The following is a 21,281-nucleotide window of genomic DNA, read 5'->3' as shown; positions in this document are numbered from 1 at the left end:
GTTCGGGCGGGGCGGCCCAAGCCGCTCAGGGTAACCGCCGCTTGCAAAAGCGATTGCTGGTTCCGGGACCTGACCTCTGCACCCGCCGAGTTGCCACCTGTGGAGCCGGTTATCTGTGGCCGCGTGGTTGGGGACCCGGAGGGAGAAGTAGCTGCTCCCAGAGTGAGCGCTATGCCTTCCGAGGGAGTCTGGATGGCGGCGGCTGACTGCGGGTTCGGGCGGGGCGGCCCAAGCCGCTCAGGGTAACCGCCGCTTGCCAAAGCGATTGGTGGCTCCGGGACTTGACTTCAGCACCCACCGAGGTGCCACCTGAGGAGCCGGTTATCTGTGGCCGCGTGTTTAGGGACCCGGAGGGAGAAGCAGCTGCTCCCAGAGTGAGTGCTATACCTTCCGGGAGAGCCCGGATGGCGGAGGCCGACCGCGGGTTCGGCCGGTGCGGCCCAAGCCGCTCAGGGTAAACGCCGCTTGCAAAAGCGATTGCTGGTTCCGGGACCTGACCTCTGCACCTGCCGCGTTGCCACCTGTGGAGCCGGTTATCTGTGGCCGCGTGGTTAGGGACCCGGAGGGAGAAGTAGCTGCTCCCAGTGTGAGTGCTATGCCTTCCGGGGGAGCCCGGATGGCGGAGGCTGACTGCGGGTTCGGGCGGGGCGGCCCAAGCCGCTCAGGGTAACCGCCGCTTGCAAAAGCGATTGCTGGTTCCGGGACCTGACCTCTGCACCCACCGAGTTGCCACCTGTGGAGCCGGTTATCTGTGGCCGCGTGGTTAGGGACCCGGAGGGAGAAGTAGCTGCTCCCAGAGTGAGCGCTATGCCTTCCGAGGGAGCCCGGATGGCGGAGGCCGACCGCGGGTTCGGGCGGGGCGGCCCAAGCCGCTCAGGGTAACCGCCGCTTGCAAAAGCGATTGCTGGTTCCGGGACCTGACCTCTGCACCCGCCGAGTTGCCACCTGTGGAGCCGGTTATCTGTGGCCGCGTGGTTGGGGACCCGGAGGGAGAAGTAGCTGCTCCCAGAGTGAGCGCTATGCCTTCCGAGGGAGTCCGGATGGCGGCGGCTGACTGCGGGTTCGGGCGGGGCGGCCCAAGCCGCTCAGGGTAACCGCCGCTTGCCAAAGCGATTGGTGGCTCCGGGACTTGACTTCAGCACCCACCGAGGTGCCACCTGAGGAGCCGGTTATCTGTGGCCGCGTGTTTAGGGACCCGGAGGGAGAAGCAGCTGCTCCCAGAGTGAGTGCTATACCTTCCGGGAGAGCCCGGATGGCGGAGGCCGACCGCGGGTTCGGCCGGTGCGGCCCAAGCCGCTCAGGGTAAACGCCGCTTGCAAAAGCGATTGCTGTTTCCGGGACCTGACCTCTGCACCCGCCGCGTTGCCACCTGTGGAGCCGGTTATCTGTGGCCGCGTGGTTAGGGACCCGGAGGGAGAAGTAGCTGCTCCCAGTGTGAGTGCTATGCCTTCCGGGGGAGCCCGGATGGCGGAGGCTGACTGCGGGTTCGGGCGGGGCGGCCCTAGCCGCTCAGGGTAACCGCCGCTGCAAAAACGATTGCTAGCTCCGGGACTTGACTTCTGCACCCTCCGCGTTGCCACCTGTGGAGCCGGTTAGCTATGGCCGCGTGGTTAGGAACCGGACAGGTGGGGTGGCTGCTTGCAAAGCGAGAGCTAGGCCTCCCGGGGGAGCCCCTTGCCGGAGTGGCTAATGTCTGCGGACTAGACCTCTGTGCCCGAGTGGCCGCCCAAGATCCACTTCTCTGGGACAAACTGTCACTTCCAATAAACCTACCAGATCACGGCTGCTCTCCTCTAAAGGGAATTATGCTAGGAGTTCCTCCGTGTGTAGGCTGCAGCTGTCCAGGTGGGTCTTTCTTATCCCTTTAAAGTGGAGACGTTGGAGTCGCTGCTTCCTCGCCGGCCGCCATGTTGGATCTCTCCCAAATTTTATTTTTTTAAAAAGGCATGTATATGTTGTATTTATAGACAATGTCTGGAAGTTGTATAAATGTACACTGAGATTTTAATTTGTTATTGCTGTGTAGTAGAATTAGAGGTGATGATTTTCTTCTTTCATAATATTCTATATTTCCAAAAGCACAGTTTCTTCTCCTGTTGGTCCTCCTGTCCCACTCTGATGCTTCAAGAATAAGCAGGCATATAGGTAAAATATATCCATTTCCTTTATTCTTGTACACTACTTGGTAGAACTCTGGACTAATAATAGACACAGTGAATTTTAACTTGTTATTATGTCTGTGTTACTGAGGAGGGAGTTGAGGTACTGTAGTGAAATGACTTGGCCATTAATTAAGGGCAAATTAAAGAATAGAATACAGGCTTCATATTCCTACCCCAGACTTATTTTTCTATCTTTTTTTTTATACTGGGGATTGAACTCAGGGGCACTGAACCACTGCGCCACAGTCCCAGCCCTATTTTGTATTTTATTTAAAGATAGGGTCTCACTGAGTTGCTTAGTGCCTCACTGTTGCTGAGGCTGGCTTTGAATTTATGATCTTCCTGTCTCAGCCTTCTGAGCCGCTGGGATTACAGGCATTTTTTTTTCTATCTTTTTACCATAAAAATGATCAAGTATACATAAAAGAAGAAAGAATAATATAATGAACCTCCATGTACCATCACAGCTTCTATAATTATCACTTTGCCAATATTATTTCATCTATTCTTCAGTCCACCTTTTCTTTTCACCTGACTGGAGGATTTTAAAGAAAATTTCACAGAAATTACTTTGGTATACATCTGTAACTGATAAGTTTGTTTTAAAAATCATACTGCTATCATGTTGACCGAAGTCAGCAATAATTTCTTAATTCTCAGTACATATTCAATTCATAATTGTTTTCAAGATGTCTTTTTTATAGTTTATTCAAATCAGGATCCAAACAAGGTCCACTGATTGTAGATGATTTATTTGTTAGCCAGCTTTGTGTTGCTGTGACAAAATACCTGAGACAAAAAAAATTTAAGGAGGAAAGATTTATTTTGGGTCATGATTTCAGAGGTTTTATTCCATTGTCTCTAATTATTTTTATGTCTTTGACAAGGCAGTGCATCATGGCAGAAGCATGCAGCAGAGGAAGGCTGCACACCTCATGGCAGCTGGAAAGCAGAGAGTTCACTTTTATAACAAAGTTTCTCCCCCAAAAACCCATCAAATTATGAATCAATAAATGGATTAATTCATTGATGAGGTCAGAGCCCTCAGGATCCAATCACCTCTGAAGGGTCCCACCTCTGAACACTGTTGCATTGGGGACCAAACCTCCAACACATGAGCTTTTGGGAAACATTTTAGAGCCAAACTGTTAACAATTGATAATGTTTCTTAGTTCTCTCTTATTCTATAGTAGTCCATCTGTCACAGGAGGAATTCTTGGAGAGGGGCATCTCAACTCAGGAGAATTTCAGCAGGTGCCCATCAAAGACATAGACTTATGTAGGGAAGCAGATACACATTCAAAGGAGGATGTGGGTTATCTCAAGGGAGAGAAGCCTTTGTGGGTAAAGCAAGAAACACATTTTCAAAGGAGTAAGCTGCCCATCTCCAGAGGGAGAGACAGCAACCCATTTGTTTGGGGTGTTAGTATTTATAAAGGGAAAGTAGCTCAGGCTGGATTAGAGGAGGAGTCTGGGTGGAGTCACACAATTTCACACCAGTTTTTCTAGCACTTGTGCATTGCCCTTGTATCCTGTTACATTTTGCAGGTAAGACATAGGCTGGGTTGCTCAGGAGTTGCTTGTTTTTCATTTCAGTTTCATGGGCATTTCTTGCATTCCAAAAGCTCATGGGTGCTTCTTTTTTGTGACTCAGTATATCTTTATTTTCCTGTATGCCCAAATTCCTATCTCATATCTTTCCTTTCCTATGTCACTGATTTGTTGAAGAGATTGGGTCATTTTTTTTCTGTTGAGTGTTGGATGCACTATATTTGGTCAATTGCTTCCTGGTGATATTGTTTAACTTGCCCTTTGTCCCTTGTATTTCCTAATAATCAGTAGTGAGATCTAGAGGTTTGGTTAGGTTCATGGTCAATTTTTAGGCAAGGATACCTAATAAATGGTGCCATGTACTTCCTACCACAGTGCATGAGGAGGTGTATTTTGTCTGCCTATCTCATTTTGATTGATGCTAACATTCATTAGTAGGTTCAGGTGATACCAGCTTATCTCCCTATTATAAAGATTCCCATTGACTTTTTATTTATTTTTTGTTTGTTTGTTTTTGGTACTGGGGATTGAACCCAGGGGCACTTAATCACTTAGCCACATCTCCAGCCCTTTGAGATATTTTATTTTGAGACAGGGTCTTGCTGAGTTGCTGAGGCTGACCTTGAACTCACAATCCTCCTGCTTCAGCCTCCCAAGGTGTTGGAATTCCAGGCATGCATAGCCATGGCTGGCTCAACTTTTTATCTAATAACCTCTCTATATATCTGTTATTTCAATAAGAAAGTGTAAAATGATGATTTTTCTAATGTGAGCATTTCTTCTGCATTTATTAGTTCCAATCTTCTATAAATAGGAAATTCTCATTAGCTATTTGCTTACTCTGAATCACAATGTATACAGAAAAGTCAAGATAAATGTTTCATTTTTTTCTCTTTATCAGTTTTGTGAGTTATAAATATGTATTGTCTGTTTTTTTTTTTTTTTTTTGGTGGGGGATTACAACTGTGCCTTAGTCATCACTCTCTGTCAACCAGTAGCAAAAGCTTAAGGTGCTTTCAGGCTGTTATAGAGCATGATGCATTCTGCAGTGGGTATGTGCATGGCCTTTTCATATCCTTCATTTAGGTGGGAGCTTTTAAAATGCCTTATTCCTCCATGTATCTCTTCCAAGCCTCTTCCTTCCCAAGCCTTTTAGTCTACTTAACAACTGTTAACTATCTCTTGTTACAGGCTGCTGCAACCAATACTTTTGCCTTGAAATCCTGCCCTTGGAATGTTTAGAGTCAGCTGAGTAAAAGACAAAACCTTGTACCCTTTCTTTTTTTAATTTTTATTGTTGGTAGTTCAAAACATTACATAGTTCTTAATACATCATATTTCACACTTTGATTCAAGTGGGTTATGAACTCCCATTTTTATCCCATATACAGATTGCTGTATCACATCAGTTACCCTTCCATTGATTGACATATTGCCTTTCTAGTGTCTGATGCAGTCTGCTGTCTGTCCTATTCTCTACTATCCCCCCTCCCCTCCCCTCCCCTCCCCTCCCCTCTTCTCTCTCAACCCCCTCTACTGTAAATCATTTCTTCCACTTGTATTATTCTTCTCTTACCCCTCCTTTCCTCTTATATGTAATTTTGTATAACCCTGAGGATTAACTTCCATTTCCATGCAATTTCCCTTCTCTCTCCCTTTCCCTCCCACCTCTCATCCCTGTTTAATGTTAATCTTCTTCTCTAGTTCTTCGTCCCTACCCTGTCCTTAGTTACTCCCCTTATATCAATGAAGTCATTTGGCATTTGTTTTTTAAGGATTGGCTAGCTTCACTTAGCATAATTTGCTCTAATGCCATCCATTTCCCTCCAAATTCTATGATTTTGTCGTTTCTTAATGCAGAGTAATACTCCATTGTGTATAAATGCCACATTTTTTTTATCCATTCATCTATTGAAGGGCATCTAGGTTGGTTCCACAATCTTGCTATCGTGAATTGTGCTGCTATGAACATCAATGTAGCAGTGTCCCTGTAACATGCTCTTATTAGGTCTTTAGGGAATAGACCAAGAAGGGGAATAGCTGGGTCAAATGGTGGTTCCATTCCCAACTTTCCAAGAAATCTCCATACTGCTTTCCAAATTGGCTGCACCAATTTGCAGTCCCACCAGCAATGAACAAGTGTTGTACCCTTTCTTTAGGGAACCACCAGACAGGTCAAAATGCACACACACAATTCTTTGAGAGTAAGGTCTGTATTGGTTTCCTCTGGCACAAGAAACCTGCACCAAGAGTGGGAGCTGCCATCTTTATAGCTGCCATTGCTCTGGTAGTGAGAGACAGTGAGCATGCAAGGCAACAGCTTCTTTCTTCATTAAGCTTTCCCTTCATTGACTTTAGTTTTTTTTTCTTTTTTAAACTAGATTCCAGAGTTCTGTGAAAATGGATTCTTTTTTTCCCCTCATTTAAAAAAATTGTTCTAATTAGTTATACATGACAGTAGAATGCATTTTGACACATTGTACAGAAATGGAGCACAGCTTCTCATTCCTCTGGCTGTGCATGGTGCAGAGTCACACTGGTAGTGTAGTCATATAAGTATATAGGGTAATAATGTCTGTCTCATTCCATCATCTTTCCTACTCCCACATCCCCCTCCCCTTACCTCCCCTCTGCCCAATCCAAAATTCCTTCATTCTTCCCTACCCGCCCCAATTATGAATCAGTATTCACTTATCAGAGAAAACATTTGGCCTTTGGTTTTTAGGGTTTGGCTTACTTCACTTAGCATGATATTCTACAGCTCCATTCTTTTACCTGCCAATGCCATAATTTCATTCTTCTTTAAGGCTGAGTAATATTCCATTGTTGGTTCCATAGTTTAGCTATTGTGAATTGAGCTGCTATAAACATTGATGTGGTTACATCACTGAAGTATGCTGAATTTAAGTCCTTTAGGATATAAACCGAGGAATGGGATAGCTGGGTCAAATGGTGGTTTCATTCTAAGTGTTCTGAGGAATCTCCATACTGTTTTCCAGAGTGGTTGCACCAATTTGCAGTCCCACCAGCAATGTATGAGTATACCTTTTCCCCCACATCCTCGCCAACACTTATTACTGCTTGTATTCTTCATGATTGCCATTCTGACAGGAGTGAGATGAAATCTTAGTTTTGATTTGCATTTCTCTAATTGTTAAAGATGTTGAACATTTTTTCATATATTTGTTGTTCAATTGTATATCTTCTTCTGAGAAGTGTCTGTTCTAGCTCCTTAGTCCATTTATTGATTGGGTTGTTTGGTTTTTTTGGTGTTAAGTTTTTGAGTTCTTTATATATCCTGGAGATTAGTGCTCTATTTGAGGTCTGTGAGGTAGATTTTTTTCCCATTCTGTAGGCTCTCTCTTGTGAAAATGGATTGTGATAATTTGCCAGTTTACTAGTTTCCTTTGTGGAGAGAAAGAACCCTGGAATTCTCTTCTCCACCATTTTTAGTGACCTCCAGCTTTTTATTTTTTGTAAGGATGGGAATGTCATTTTTAACATGCAAGAACTAAAATTAGGTGTCCATTTTTTTGCACAAATTGTCATATGACTGATCAGTTAAATCGTCTTTAAATTGGCTCCTTTGTTTTCTTTTGATAGAAACCCAGTAATCTTTGACAGTTTCTTGCTTTCTGCTACAAGATCTCCCAGGATCATCTTGTATGTTTACTGCTGCAGACCTGTATAGCCATTTATTCAAAGAACTTTGGCTCTTTCTCAGTGGAAAAAAAAGTTTTAAGAACAAAACCTGGGGCTGGAGATGTGGCTCAGCGGTAGCGCGCTCGCCTGGCATGCGTGCGGCCCGGGTTCGATCCTCAGCACCACATACCAACAAAGATGTTGTGTCTGCCGAGAACTAAAAAATAAATATTAAAAATTCTCTCTCTCTCTCTCTCTCTCTCTCTCTCTCTCCTCTCTCTTTAAAAAAAAAAAAAAATTTAAAAAAAAAAAAAAAAAAAAAAAAAGAACAAAACCTGGGTCCTAAGAGCATTTTATTGCTGTTAGGTTGTCATTGTTTCCAGGCTTTTTAAGGAAAAGAGCTAGGAAGAACATGTTTTAACAATAAGAAATATATTTTTCCCTCTGTACCACTACTGGGCCTGAAGGTCTTTGTCAAGAACATACATATGTATGTTCTGTAGACGGGGATTGTTAAAGTTATTAAGAATAAGGCCTACTTTAAGAAATACGAAGTCAAATTTAGAAGAAGATGAGAGGATTAAATTGATTACTGCATTTGGAAACTTTGGTGATTGTTATGGTCTGGATATGATGTTTCCCTCCAAAGCTCCTGTGTTAATTCAGGAATATTTAGAAGTGAAATGATTGGACTGTAAGAGCTGGAACCTAATCAGTCCATCCTAGTTTGAATGTACTGAGTCATACCCATAGGTAGGTGGTATGTGACTGCAGGAGGTGGATCATTGGCGGTGTGCTATGTAAGGGTGCATCTTCCCTGTGGCATTCCCTGCCTGCCCCCATGCTGCATTCTCTGCTTCCTGGCTGCCCTGTGGTAAGCAGCACTTCTCTGCCATGCTCTTCCACCATGATGATTTGCCTCATCTTGGGCCCAGAGCAATGAACTTGGCTGACCATGGACTAAACCTCTGAAACTGTGAGCCAAAATAACTTACCATCCCCTAAGTTGTTCTTGTTGAGTCTTTTGATCACAGTGAAAACCTTAGTGATCCAAGATAAGAATAGTACAACATACATGAATACAAGATGGTAATTCATTTATTAATAGAGGTATCACTTGTCATATTGCTAATGACTGTACAGAAGGGGATATGATAGTATGTGCACCTTATGCATACCACCTATCAAAATATGGCATCAGTGGCTGGGGTTGTGGCTCAGTGGTAGAGTGCTCACCTAGCATGCATGAGGCACTGGGTTCAATCCTAAGCACCACATAAATGTAAAATAAAGATATTGTGTCCACCTAAAACTTAAAAATAAATATTTTTTTTAAAATATGACATGAATATTGGCTTGGGAGATTATGCTGCAGCATCTTATATGGGCCTGCTGCTGGATCAGTCTTTTCAGTAAGTTGTCATGGGCAATTTCTGTGAAGGCCAAGAGGAGGTAACCAGAGATAAATACAATGTGGAAAGCATTGATGATCATCCTTGTACCTTTACTTGCTGTTTGGATGCAGGCCTTGAGAGATATACCATTGGCAATAAAACTTTTGGAGCTCTGACAGGAGCAGTGGATAGAGGCTTGTCTATCCCTCAGAGTACCAAATGATTTCCTGGTTATGATTCTGAAAGCAAGTAATTTAATGCAAAAGTGTATTGGAAGCACTTCATGGATCATAACTTTGCAGATTATATGCATTCCCTGGTGGAAGAAGATAAAGATGCTTACAAGCAACAGCTCTCTCATTATATAAAGAACAAAATTCCAGAGAAGATGGAGGAGATATATAAGAAAGCTCATTCTGCTATTTAAAAATATAAGCAAATATGCATACACACATATACACACAGGTGTGTGTATTTCTCTCCTTTTGTACACAAAAGATAGCACGCTATAAAAACTGTTTTCTACCTTGCCTTTTTTCATTTATATTATCCTGAAGACCATCCATGTCAATATACAAAGATTGTCTTCATTCCTTTTTTAATCATGTATTACTTCATTGTGTGGCTACATTGGGTTTCTTTAATCTATTCACATTATAAATAATGTCAATGAAGAGCAGCAAAGGGCATATGTCATTTTGCATTTTTTCAGTATGTTTTTGGAGTAGTTTCCAGGAAGTAAAGTGTGTGCATATGTAATTTTCTAGATATTGACAAATTCTCCTCCACAATTTTGCATGTAAGTAGCAATATATTAGAGTCCAGGGCTCTTAATATTTCTCCACAGAGTCATTGTGGATCTCTCGTGGTAATTCCTTTATGGCACGAGACAGACTTCACCTCTCTCATTACTCATCCTACAGAAATATACCAGAGCTTGCATCCTATTATTTTCCCTATTACATATTCTGTGCCAAAAACAAATACATTGCCTTATAGTAATCAGAAAAATTTGTGGCTAGCTTTGTCTTGTTATGAACCACTTATCAAGCCTGGCAGAGAGGGGCTGAGGAAAGTTCTGAAACATTAAACAGCCTTGATTGCCAATGAGTCCACCAACCATGTTTAGTTGCCCATGCACACTGTCTGGAAATCAGAGCCCAGAACACACAAGACAAAATGGAATGTTAAATGTCCATCTTTATGCTCTCCTAAGGTACTTTCTTTTCTGTTTATTATTATCAGCTTTGAAATAAACCCATTGGAAGCTCCCAAATGACAGACCCATCATTGTTTTTGTTGTTGATCTTTCACCTACGTGTTTGCCTTTACTTCCAGTCACTGCCTCTCCCTATGTTTCCTTGGAGCTCTCGCCATCTTGTGGCAGGTTGGCAGCCCTGAGAAATAAACTTCTGATTTTCATAAGTGAAGAAAACAAAACACACACTCCTTATCATGTTATATTGTATATGCACAGTATTTTATATTGTCTATAATTTACTTCAAAGCACTTTGATATCAATTCTTTGTGATATACTTTATTTCACCTACTTTTTTCACTTTGTATTACCTCTGAATTTGGGGAGAATTTTACCATAATAATATGTCAGTTTGAATTGGCAGCAATTTTTTTTTGGTGTATTAAGGAATGTTGGATCTTATAACCCATGACATCTTGGATTCAAAGAATCAATTATTTAATTAAATATTGTATCTGTCTACAAAATGGTATTTTGAAAAATTAGTGCAGGGTGGGGGCAGTAGAGGTAAGAATAAGGGGTGCATTAGGCATGTATTTTGAAGGAAAAGTAATGTTTATTCATATTGATAAACAATTTTTACAGTTCTAGTTAACATATAAATTATACTAAAAAGATATACATATTCAGCAGTGATTAGTTAGCATTTGAAGACCATAGTCAGGTGTTTACATCATGAAGGTAGTTATACCCTAGAGTGTTTACATTTTCCTATCTGAACCTGCACTAAATCAAGAGTTCATGAACTTTCCTTGTGCCACTACAACTGCTAGAAGAAAACATAAGGTCAACACTCCAACATGTTGGTGCAGGCACCTACTTCTTTAACAAGACTCTTAAAAAAATCAAACATAGAATCAATAAGTGGAACAGCACGCTTGTATCCCAGCATCACCAGAGGCTGAGGCAGGAGGATTGCCAAGTTCAAGGCCAGCCTCAGCAACTTAGTGAGGCCCTAAGCAATGTAGCGAGACTCTGTCTCTAAAATAAAATATAAAATATAAATAAAATAAAATATAAAATAAAAAGGGCTGGGAGTGTGGCCCAGTGGTAAAGCACTCTGGGTTCAATCTCTGGTACAAAAAAAAAAAAGTGGAACAGCTTTAAATTAAAAAGCTTCTTGCATAGCAAAGGAAACAATTAAGATTGTGGAGAGATCTTGAGAATGGGAGAAAATCTTGCCAGCTACTCTTCCAACAGGGGATTAAAATCAAGAATATATAAAGAACCCAAAACACTTAACACCCAAACTCCAAATAACTAATTGATAAATGGGCAAAAGAACCAAATAAACATTTCTCAAAAGGAGAAATGCAAATGCCCAACAAATATATGAAAAAAATGCTCAACATCCTTAGCAATCAGGGAAATGCAAATCAAAACTTTCCTGAGATTCTATTTCACTTAGAATGGCAGTCATCAAGAATACAAACAACAATAAATAATGAAGAAGATAGGGAGAAAAAGGTATACTCATGCATTGTTGGTGGAACTGCAAATTAAGACAACCACTTTGGAAAGCAGTATGAAGATTCTTCAAAAGACTAGGAATGGACCAAACATATGATTCAGTGATACCACTCTTGGTATTCATTGAAAAGAACTAAAACCAGCATACTATACTGATACATGCATACTAATGTTTATAGAAGCACAATTCATAATAGCCAAGCATATTATGAAAGTAGCCCATGTGCCAATCAACAGACAAGTCAATAAAGAAAATGTGGTATATATACACACAATGGTATGCTACTCAGCCATAAAGAAGAATGAAATTATGGTATTTGCTTATGAAACTGGAGAACATCATGCCAAGTGCCATAAGCCAGACTCAGAAAGTCAAAGATCAAATGTTTTCTCTCATATGCAAACTCTAGAAAGAAAAAAAAATGAATAAAAAAAGGAGATCTCATGAATATAGAAGAGAAAATAGTGGTATAAAAGAAGGACTGAAGCAGAGAGTGGAGGGATGAGAAAGGGAAAGAACTGTGGAAAGAAATTGACCAAATTATGTTATATGTGTATATGAATGTATCACATTAAATTCCACTTTTATGCATAACTATAATACACTAATAAAAACATAAAAATAAATGTAAAAAATCCAACATGGGCTTGGCTTGTGGCTCACACACCTAGCATGTGTGAGGCACTGGCACCACATAAAAATAAGTAAAATAAAGATATTGTGTCCATCTGCCAGTAAAAAATATATTTTTAAAAAATCCAAAATTTTCAAAAAAAGAAATATGTACTCATGAATACACATGTGTGTATAACAGTTTAGGAAACAGGCTTGCAACAGAAAATACAAAACTTACAAAAATTACTTATTAATGCAAAGCTAAAATATTAAAATAAAACCTACAAAACACCTTCAAACAAAAAATACTTTCCATGTGCCATGGGTTCCTTTGGCCAATTGGTAAACTGTTTACAGCGTCATTTTTTAATACATGAAATAAAACATGTAGGATTACAATGAAAACTGATTGTGTTAAAATAGTCATCAAAATATTAAAGATATAATTTATGCATATTAACATGTGTTTCGTTTCCCTCCCCAGCTTCATTAAAGTATACTCAACATAATTGTATATATTTATAGTGTAGAATGTAATGCTTTGATGTATGTATACATTGTGAAATGATCAACTTAAGCTAGTTAACATTCATTTTATGTATATGTATATGTATGTATATATATATATATCACAATACCTTTATTTTATTCATTTATTTTTATGTGGTGCTGAGGATTGAACCCAGCCCCTCACATGTGTTAGGCAAGCACTCTACCGCTGAGCCATGACCCCAGCCCCCTCACATATATTTTTTATGGAGAAATATTTAAGATCAATTCTTTTAGAAATTTCAAGTATGTAATACATTATTAACTATAGCACCACACTGCACAATAGGTTTCCAAAATCTATTCATCCTTTTAAACTGAAACTTGTAGCTTTGACTAATATTTCCTCATTTTCTATACTTCAGCCCCTGGTAATCACCATTTTACTCTCTGCTTCTGTGAATTCAATCTTTTAGGTTTCCACATGTAAATGAGAACATTCAATATTTGTCCTTCTGTGTCTAGCTTATTTCACTGAACATAATTTCCTCCAGGTTCATCTATATTGTCACAATGTTCATCAATCTAAACTCAGAAAATGCAGAAATAAAAACAAAACCAAAAACAACAACAAAAAAGGACTTTACTTGGGGTGTTAGGAATTGCAATTTAGGAGACTCAGGTTCAAATAGTCCTGAATAAATGTTCCAAAGAAGGCAGAGAAAGTGGGAACAGTACAAAACTATAAAAATTCCTTTATAGTGTACTTCTATTAAAATTGAGAAATAACAGGTGCTGTATGGTAAAAATGTTCATAAAACAAGAGTCTGAGAACCTCTCATTACACATCTTAAGACTCTGGGTACAATACAATGAAATTTTTTAGATGCCTACAGTCAGAAGGTTACTGAAGTTCACATTCCTAGGCAGCAGCTGAACACATTAAGTTCTTTTCCCTTAATGGCCTTCCAACTCCATTTTGAAGGCTCTTTCAATGTTATTTTAATTGTAATTTTCACAAATATGACAGGATTTCCTTCTTTTTAAAGGCTAAATAGTATTTCATTATGTTTATTTTCTTTATTCATTCATCTGTTGATGGACACTTAGCTTGATTTTATATCTTGGCTTTTGTGAATAATGGTACAATAAAGATGGGAGTACAGTTTTCACTTCAGCATCCTGATTTAATTTCTTTTGAATATGGACTGAGACATAGGATAGTTGGACCACATGGCAGTTTTAAAAAAAAAAATTGGGGGGGGGGTACTGGGGATTGAACTCAGGGGCTCTTGGCCACTGAACCAAATCCCCAACACTTTTTATTTTTTATTTTGAGGTAGGGTCTTACTAAGCTGCTTAGGGCCTCACTAAGTTTCTGAGTCTGACTTTGAACTTGCAATCCTCCTGCCTCAGTCTCCTGAGCTGCTGGGATTGCAGGCATGTGTCACCTCGTCCAGCATCAATTTTTGTGTCAGTCAGCTTTGCATTTCTGTGACTAAAACACCTGAGAAAAACAACTTAGGAAAAGTTATTTTAAGATCATGGTTTCAGAGGTCTCAGTTTATTGATGGCTGACTCCATTGCTCTGGACCTTCTGAGATGAGGCAGAACAACATGGTAGAAGGGCATGGTAGAGGAAAGCTGTCCAGCTCATGGCAGCTAGGGGAGGAAGGGGCTGGGGACTAGATAAACCCTTCCCTGTCATGCCCAAGTGACCTACTTCCTCCAACTAAGTCCCACCTCCAAATAGTTCATTCAGTTACTAATGGATTAATCCAACAAATGGATTAATTCACTAATGAGGTCAGAGCTCTAATTATTGTCTACAAGCTCCACCTCCAGACCTTGCTGTATTGGGGGCCATGCTTCCAACACATGATCTTGGGAGCATTCCAGATCCAATCTATAACACATCTCATATAAGGCCTTCCCTGATCACACCATTTACTCAGAATCTAAGTTTCATGGTGACAAGAATCTTTTCCATCTTATTTACTTCTGTGTCAGTCCATAACCAGTGTCTGTTTCAGTTCAAATATTTAATAAATGTTTATTACATGTACAATTATGTATTAACCAAAGAAGATAAATGAACACATATCATACAAGCTTTGTAAATACTTATATGATATACTCCTGTAGATATATATATATATATATATATATATATATATATATATACTAGATATATATATATATATATATATATATATACTATGTATATAAATTTATTGATTTTATAATATTGTTACTTCAATAAAATTTAAATTCCATGAAAAATTAAAGAATAAACATTCTTGAATGTACAGTGATTGAATGCTCTCTTTGTTCTCTGATTGAGTCTCTGGAAAGTACAATAGAATCAAGTTTTCCCTGAGGGAAATGGTGCTTATCTAAAACTCCTGAAGATACCCATTTCTCTCCCTCTTTGAATAAATCAATCTTATCTAAGGGACCAATTATAAAACAATAAAATAATTTTACTCCTTTCTCCAAAACTTACCTGTTTTCACTCTACTTGTATTACCAGGAAATCACCTGGCAGCAGCAGAAATAGGATCAATGGTAGAGAGATCAGTTCCAAGGAGAGAGATGTTTTCAGGCTTTACTCAAAGATTGTCCATCACCTGCTGTCTCTTCTGCCTTGCTAGTTCTTTACAGGTCCTGGAGGTACACATCAATGGGCCTGACTCGACTACCTATTAGGAAAAAAGAGAATCCCTTCCATTGAATCAGTGGACTCAGAAAAGGCCAAGGAACTGAGGACTTCCATCTAAGATTTTAAAATGTAAGACCTTGAATCAAAGCAATGGTTATATTTTGTCTCTCATAAGTTTTTTGTTTTGTTTTGCTTTGTTTTTAAGGAGTTGTCCACTTTGAGTTCTGGCCTGCCTCAGAGTAGAGAGGTGAAACCTAAACACCTCCCAGCTCCAGCCTGTAGGACCTATGACAGGTGCTAAGATAAATTGATATCTTGTTTTAAACATTTTTTTAGTTGTCAATGGACCTTTATTTTGTTTATGTATATGTGGTGCTGAGAATCAAACCCAGTGCCTCACATGTACTAGGCAAGCACTCTGCCTCTGAGCCACAACTCTAGCCCTAAATTTATCTTTACAAAGTCTCTTGGCTTTTTTTCATTGGTGTTTGTTTTCCCATCTCCTTAACAAAGAGGCTTCTAACCGACACCTTTGATGTTTATCTAACTAAAATTGGGCCTTTCCTGTAATAAAATTGGAGAGATTGTTTGTGAAGATTCAAGCAAGGTGGGGAGGAAAGTTGATTTAAAAAAATCCCTCCCTTTAAAAGTAGGGAGGAAGTTTGATGTTTAAAAGCTACTTCCCTTCAAAGGCAAATCTTCTTAGCTGGATACAGTGGAGCATGCCTGTTATCCCAGCTACTTGGGAAGCTGAGGCAGGTGGATAACAAGTTGAATGTTAGACTTGGCTGCTTAGCAAAAAATGTCTCAAAAAATAAAAAGGCTTGGGATGTAGTTCAGTTGTAGAATATTGTTGGGTCCAATCCCCAAAAGATAAAAAAGACAAATCTTCTAAATAAAGGGAAAAGGGAACTTAAACCATTTTTTGAGATCAGTTCCCAACTTTCTTCCATTGAGTCTCCCCCAACCTGTTTAAGTCAGCGGTTTTAAGTCCTTGTGGGTTGTGGACCCCTTAGAGCAATGCACATAAATCACCTGGTGATCCTGTTGAAATGACAGTTCTAAGTCAGTGGTTCTGGGGAGAGAATTGGGGTGAATCAAATGGGTCTTTACTCTTCCCCCTTTAGGCACTTACTTTGGCTCCAGTCCATTTCCCAATGCCCAACTCACTCCTCTTCTGCTGTTTTTCAGAGTGCTCTGCTGCAGCACCCTATTCTAACTACCTTTTTTGCCAGATGCATCTGTTACAGATCTTTATGGTTTTGCCTCACCTTCAAACTGACCTCTCCTAGCTTCCTTTCTCTCTGGACATGTGCTGTATGAAAATATGAGAATGGGTTGATGAATTACTTCCCTCTCTCTCTCCTGGACAGAAGAACAACTCCTCACCCCTTCACCACCATAAGGTAACGATCAGGAGTTGAGGAACAGAGACAGAGCTTGTCAGCACTAGAGCTGAAAGTAAAAGGATGCCATGAAGTCAAGTAGGGGTCAGGAAAAAGCAAGATGGTGAAGGAACAGAAAAAATATAGAGAAGAGAGGAAAAGGAATCCATAGAAAGGAGAGAGGAAATCCACCTCAAAATATGCCCCATTTTTTCTTGTAGTATGTTGAGTTGGTTTCTGTTTTTGGAGTCATAGGGGAGCAAATAAATAACAATAAAGGAAAAAACACTGAATCCTAAAGGGATAACTGAATGGTGGACATAAAACCAGTGGCTTCTGTACAAAGAGAACATTAGAGATCATTGCATCCCTCCTGCTATGTACTGTGAACTCCCCAAATAAAAAGTCTATGTTGTATTCATGTTTGACTTCTTCACATCTTGTATGGAACAGGTATCCAATAGTTATTTGTTTATTTATTAAATAATTTATTAATAATCTAATATTTATTCAATGTAAAATTCAATTCTCTATGAAAAATATAAGTCATCAAAAGATCATATAGCATAGTTTGTTAGATCCCCTACTTTTTATCACCTAGGACTTCTTTTCTTCTATTTTGCTTCATAAACTTAAAAAATATATTGTGTAGTCTGCATTAATAATAATTTTTAACAAAATGACCATGGACTTCAGTTAATTTTCATCTTGTACAGTTCAAAAGAAAGTTCAGTTAAGTTATAAGGAGAATTGAGTATTGAGCATGTGGTGAACACATAGTAATCCCAGTAGCTCGTGAGGCTGAGGCAGGAGGATACAAGTTTAAAGCCAGCCTCAGCAAAAGTGAGGTACTGAGCAACAAGTGAGACCCTGTCTCTAAATAAAATACAAAATAGGGCTGGGGATGTGGTTCTATGGTTGGTATGCACCATCCCCTAAAATGAAGGAGAACTGAACTAGGTTCCTAGAAATAAAGTATATATATCAATAAAATCCTATGTAGGTGACAAACAAAAAATGAAATTAAAAGTACCATTTGCAATGTTAGGTAATAAAACAAGATATTATTAATAATTGTACAGAAAAATAAATTGTAGATAATCAAATAACAATTCATGAAAACACATTTTTTGAGGGGTGAGTACTGGCTATTGGACCCAGGGGCACTTAACCACTGAGGCACATCTACAGCCCTTTTATTGTATTTTATTTATAGACAGGGTCTCACTGAGTTGCTTAGCACCTCACTGTTGCTGAGGCTAGCTTTGAACTTGCCATCCTCCTGCTTCAGCCTCCTGAACTGCTGGGATTACAAGCATGCACCACCATGCCTGTCTGGAAAGACATTTTTAAAGACCATATTGCTGTGTTCCAGTCCTGGCATTTAAGCTTGCTTAGTTCTCAAGCCCCTCTAGAACAGATGTGGAAGCTCATCTTCACAACCCTGATAGACATTGAAGACTTATAAGTATTAAGAACTGAAGGGTCTGGGGTTTCTACCTTACTTTTATGCTAGGAAGTGAAACTACTTGTGTCATGAATCCTGGCAAAGACATAAGACTCCTGGGTCAAAGATTAAGGAATCTATTACCCATAGCACAGCAAGTAGCATGAACTTCAAGTTGATTTGAAATGGTTTCTCCTGCCTTTCAAATCCCAGAGGGGAGATGTCCTCAGGGTAAAGGAGGGCCAGGTGGATGCTACACACAGAATATTTTTGCTTTGTGGCAGAGATACACTCAGCTTGAGGGATTCACTGATTTATAGCAAGCAGAAGCAAGCCCACTGTTTGTGTGGAGATATTACTCCATCTCTCAAGGCTGATAACTGAAAATTGAACTTGAGAAATGGCTTGAGTAAAAAGTGGTTTAGGGCCTTGCATTTCTTGGCATGGCCATCAAGATTTTTAGGAGCAAAGAGACCTAAGGAGGAGTATCGCCCCCAACAATGGGCATTTGTTGTTATTGTAGAAATACATCTGCATGGGCTAGGTGGTTAGTGACAGAGCAAAATCTTTTTGTAAATAAAATGGTGCAACCACTGTGGAAAATAGTTTGGCATATCCTCAATAAATTAAACAGAATTACCATATAACCTATCAATTTCACTCCTAAGTATATACCCAAAAGAACTGAAAAAAGTATTCCAACAAAAACATGTATAAATGTCAATAGCAGAACTATTCATAATAGTTAATAAATGGAAGACCCCAAATGTGCCATAAATGGATGAATAAACAAAATTTGGTATATCCATAGAAAGCAATATTATTCATCATAGAAAAGGAAGTTCTGATACATGCTACAACATGGATGAAGCTTGAATACCTAATGCTAAAGGAAAGAAACCAGACATAAAAGGTCATTTGTGATTATATATTATATGATTTCATTTACATGAAATGCACAGAATGGACAAATCCATTCAGACCAGAAAGCTAAAAACAGTTGCTAGGGAGGTGGGAATGGGGAGTGATATCTTTTCTTTTCTTTTCCTTCCTTCCTTCCTTCCTTCCTTCCTTCCTTCCTTCCTTCCTTCCTTCCTTCCTTCCTTCCTTCCTTTCTTCCTTCCACCAGGGATTGAACTCAGGGGCACTTAACCACTGAGCCACATCCCCAGCCCTTTTTGTCTGTTATTTAGAGACAGGGTCTTGCTGAGTTACTTAGGGCCTCATTAAGTTGTTGAGGCTGGCTTTGAACTTGGTGATCCTCCCACCTCCGCCTCCCAAGCCACTGACATTATAGTCGTGTACCACCACACTTGTAAGGGACCAATTTCTTGATGGGTATGGGTTTTCCATTCATGTTGATGAAATTGTTTTACAAGCAGATACTGTCAATAAATGCACAGCATTGTGAATGTACTACATATCACAAATTGTACACTTTTAAATGATAAAAATGATGTATTTTATATGTATTTTACCACAATAAAAATCTTATCAAAGTCCAGGCTTTGCTCCCTCCCACAGAATGATTAACTCATAAAGAGCTGAAGCAGAAAAGCCATGTTTTTGTCCATGTGCAGATTGGAGGACCAGGAAGTAGGGGTCCTGGGTACAGCTGTTGTCCTTTAACATGACTCTTCTCTTACTACATTTAATAGGTGTGAGGATGGCATTCTAGGAGTGAGCCCTAGAGCACCTGGAGCCCTTTTCCCTAATCCATCCAGTGATTCTTTTTCCTCTTCCGTACTCCAAGTCTTTCCTGAGTTTCAGGGCACCTCCTCTCTATCCATAGCACAATTCTTCTTCTTTTTTTTTTTTTTTGTTGGTTTGTTTGTTTAATCAAGAGACCTTGATGACCCATGGTGAAGAGCTCCAAACCAGTGTGTGTGTATGTGTGTGTATGTGTGTGTGTGTGTGTGTGTGTGTGTGTATATATATATATATATATATATATATATAATGATAATTCACTAATTAATAATAATAACAAAAGAAGGGAGATCAGTAGAGCAAATGGATGCTGGAGAAAGAAAAGAGGAGAGAAAGAAAAGGCATTGGGAAGGAGATGGAGCAAATTATGTGCATTTATGAACGTAGCATAATGAATCCCACTATTAGTCCCAAAAAGTCAAAGGTTGAATGTTTTCTCTGATATGTGGAAGCTAATAAAAAAAGTGGGAGATAAAAAATAGAAGAAAAATCAGTGGAGTAGACAAAGAGGAAGGAAGGGAATGCAGGAGGGATGGAATAGGGAAAGACAGTGGAATGAATCTGACCTAACTTTCCTATGATATATGAATATACCACAGTGAATCTCACCATCATGTACATCCACAAGATGCTATTTAAAAAAAAAAACTATAAGTAAATAGAAGAAAGATCAGTAGAGTAGAGGGAAGTGAACAGGGGGGAGAGAGAAGGGAAGGAAATTAGAGGAGGGGACTGAATTACAAGGGAAATGTTTTTAAAAAGCAGTTGCATTTTCTTATTTAAAAGGCCCATAATTTAATACATCCTGATTTTCAAGCATGTTCATAGTACAGGTTGTAGATTATCAGTCTTCAGCTCTGTCAAATTGTAGCTTTGTCTACTGTCCCAGATGAAGCCAGAAGTTTGGAGGCAGTAAATACGGTTGCAGCAAAGTCCTTTCTTATCACCTGTATTAGTTTTCTATTGCTCCTATAACAAATTACTACAAAATTGGTGACTCAAAATGACATAAATTTATTTTCTTACAATTCTGGATGTCAGATGTCTGTAATGGACTTCACTGCGGGTAAACTCAAGGTGTTGGCAGGCTGTATTTCTTCCTGGAGGTTCTAGGGGAGAATCAATATCCTTTCCTTTTCCAGTTTTTAGAGAATACCTATATTCCTTGGCTCCTGGATTCCTTTCTCTATCTTCAGAGTTAGCACCAGCAGGTTGTGTTCTGATTTCACATTACTCTGACCTTTCCTGCCTCCCTTTTTAATTTTTTCAAGATTCTTGTGTTTATGTTACGTCCATTCATATAACCCACAATAAGCTCCCTAGTTTGAGGAGAGCTGATTACTCACCCTAATTCCACCTGCAACCTATATTCCCTTTTGTCAAAGGTCACATTATTACAGGTTCCAGGATTTAGGATGTGGACATTTTTGGAGAAACATAGTTCTGCTTACCACACCACAACGTGTCAAATGTTTATTGAACAACTAATGTACA

The 21,281-nt window shown here is 39.6% G+C and overlaps 1 pseudogene; it reads left to right on the top strand.

Moving 5' to 3' along the window:
• The first annotated feature begins 1,252 nt into the window (after positions 1-1,252).
• LOC113197949 (large ribosomal subunit protein uL18-like) lies at positions 1,253-9,176 on the top strand (annotated as a pseudogene).
• The last annotated feature ends 12,105 nt before the right edge of the window (positions 9,177-21,281 follow it).

The sequence above is a fragment of the Urocitellus parryii genome, chromosome X (assembly GCF_045843805.1).
Source record: "Urocitellus parryii isolate mUroPar1 chromosome X, mUroPar1.hap1, whole genome shotgun sequence".
Classification (NCBI taxonomy): Eukaryota; Metazoa; Chordata; class Mammalia; order Rodentia; family Sciuridae; genus Urocitellus; species Urocitellus parryii.
Note: the sequence above shows the minus strand (reverse complement) of the source record. Positions and strands in the feature narration are given on the sequence as shown.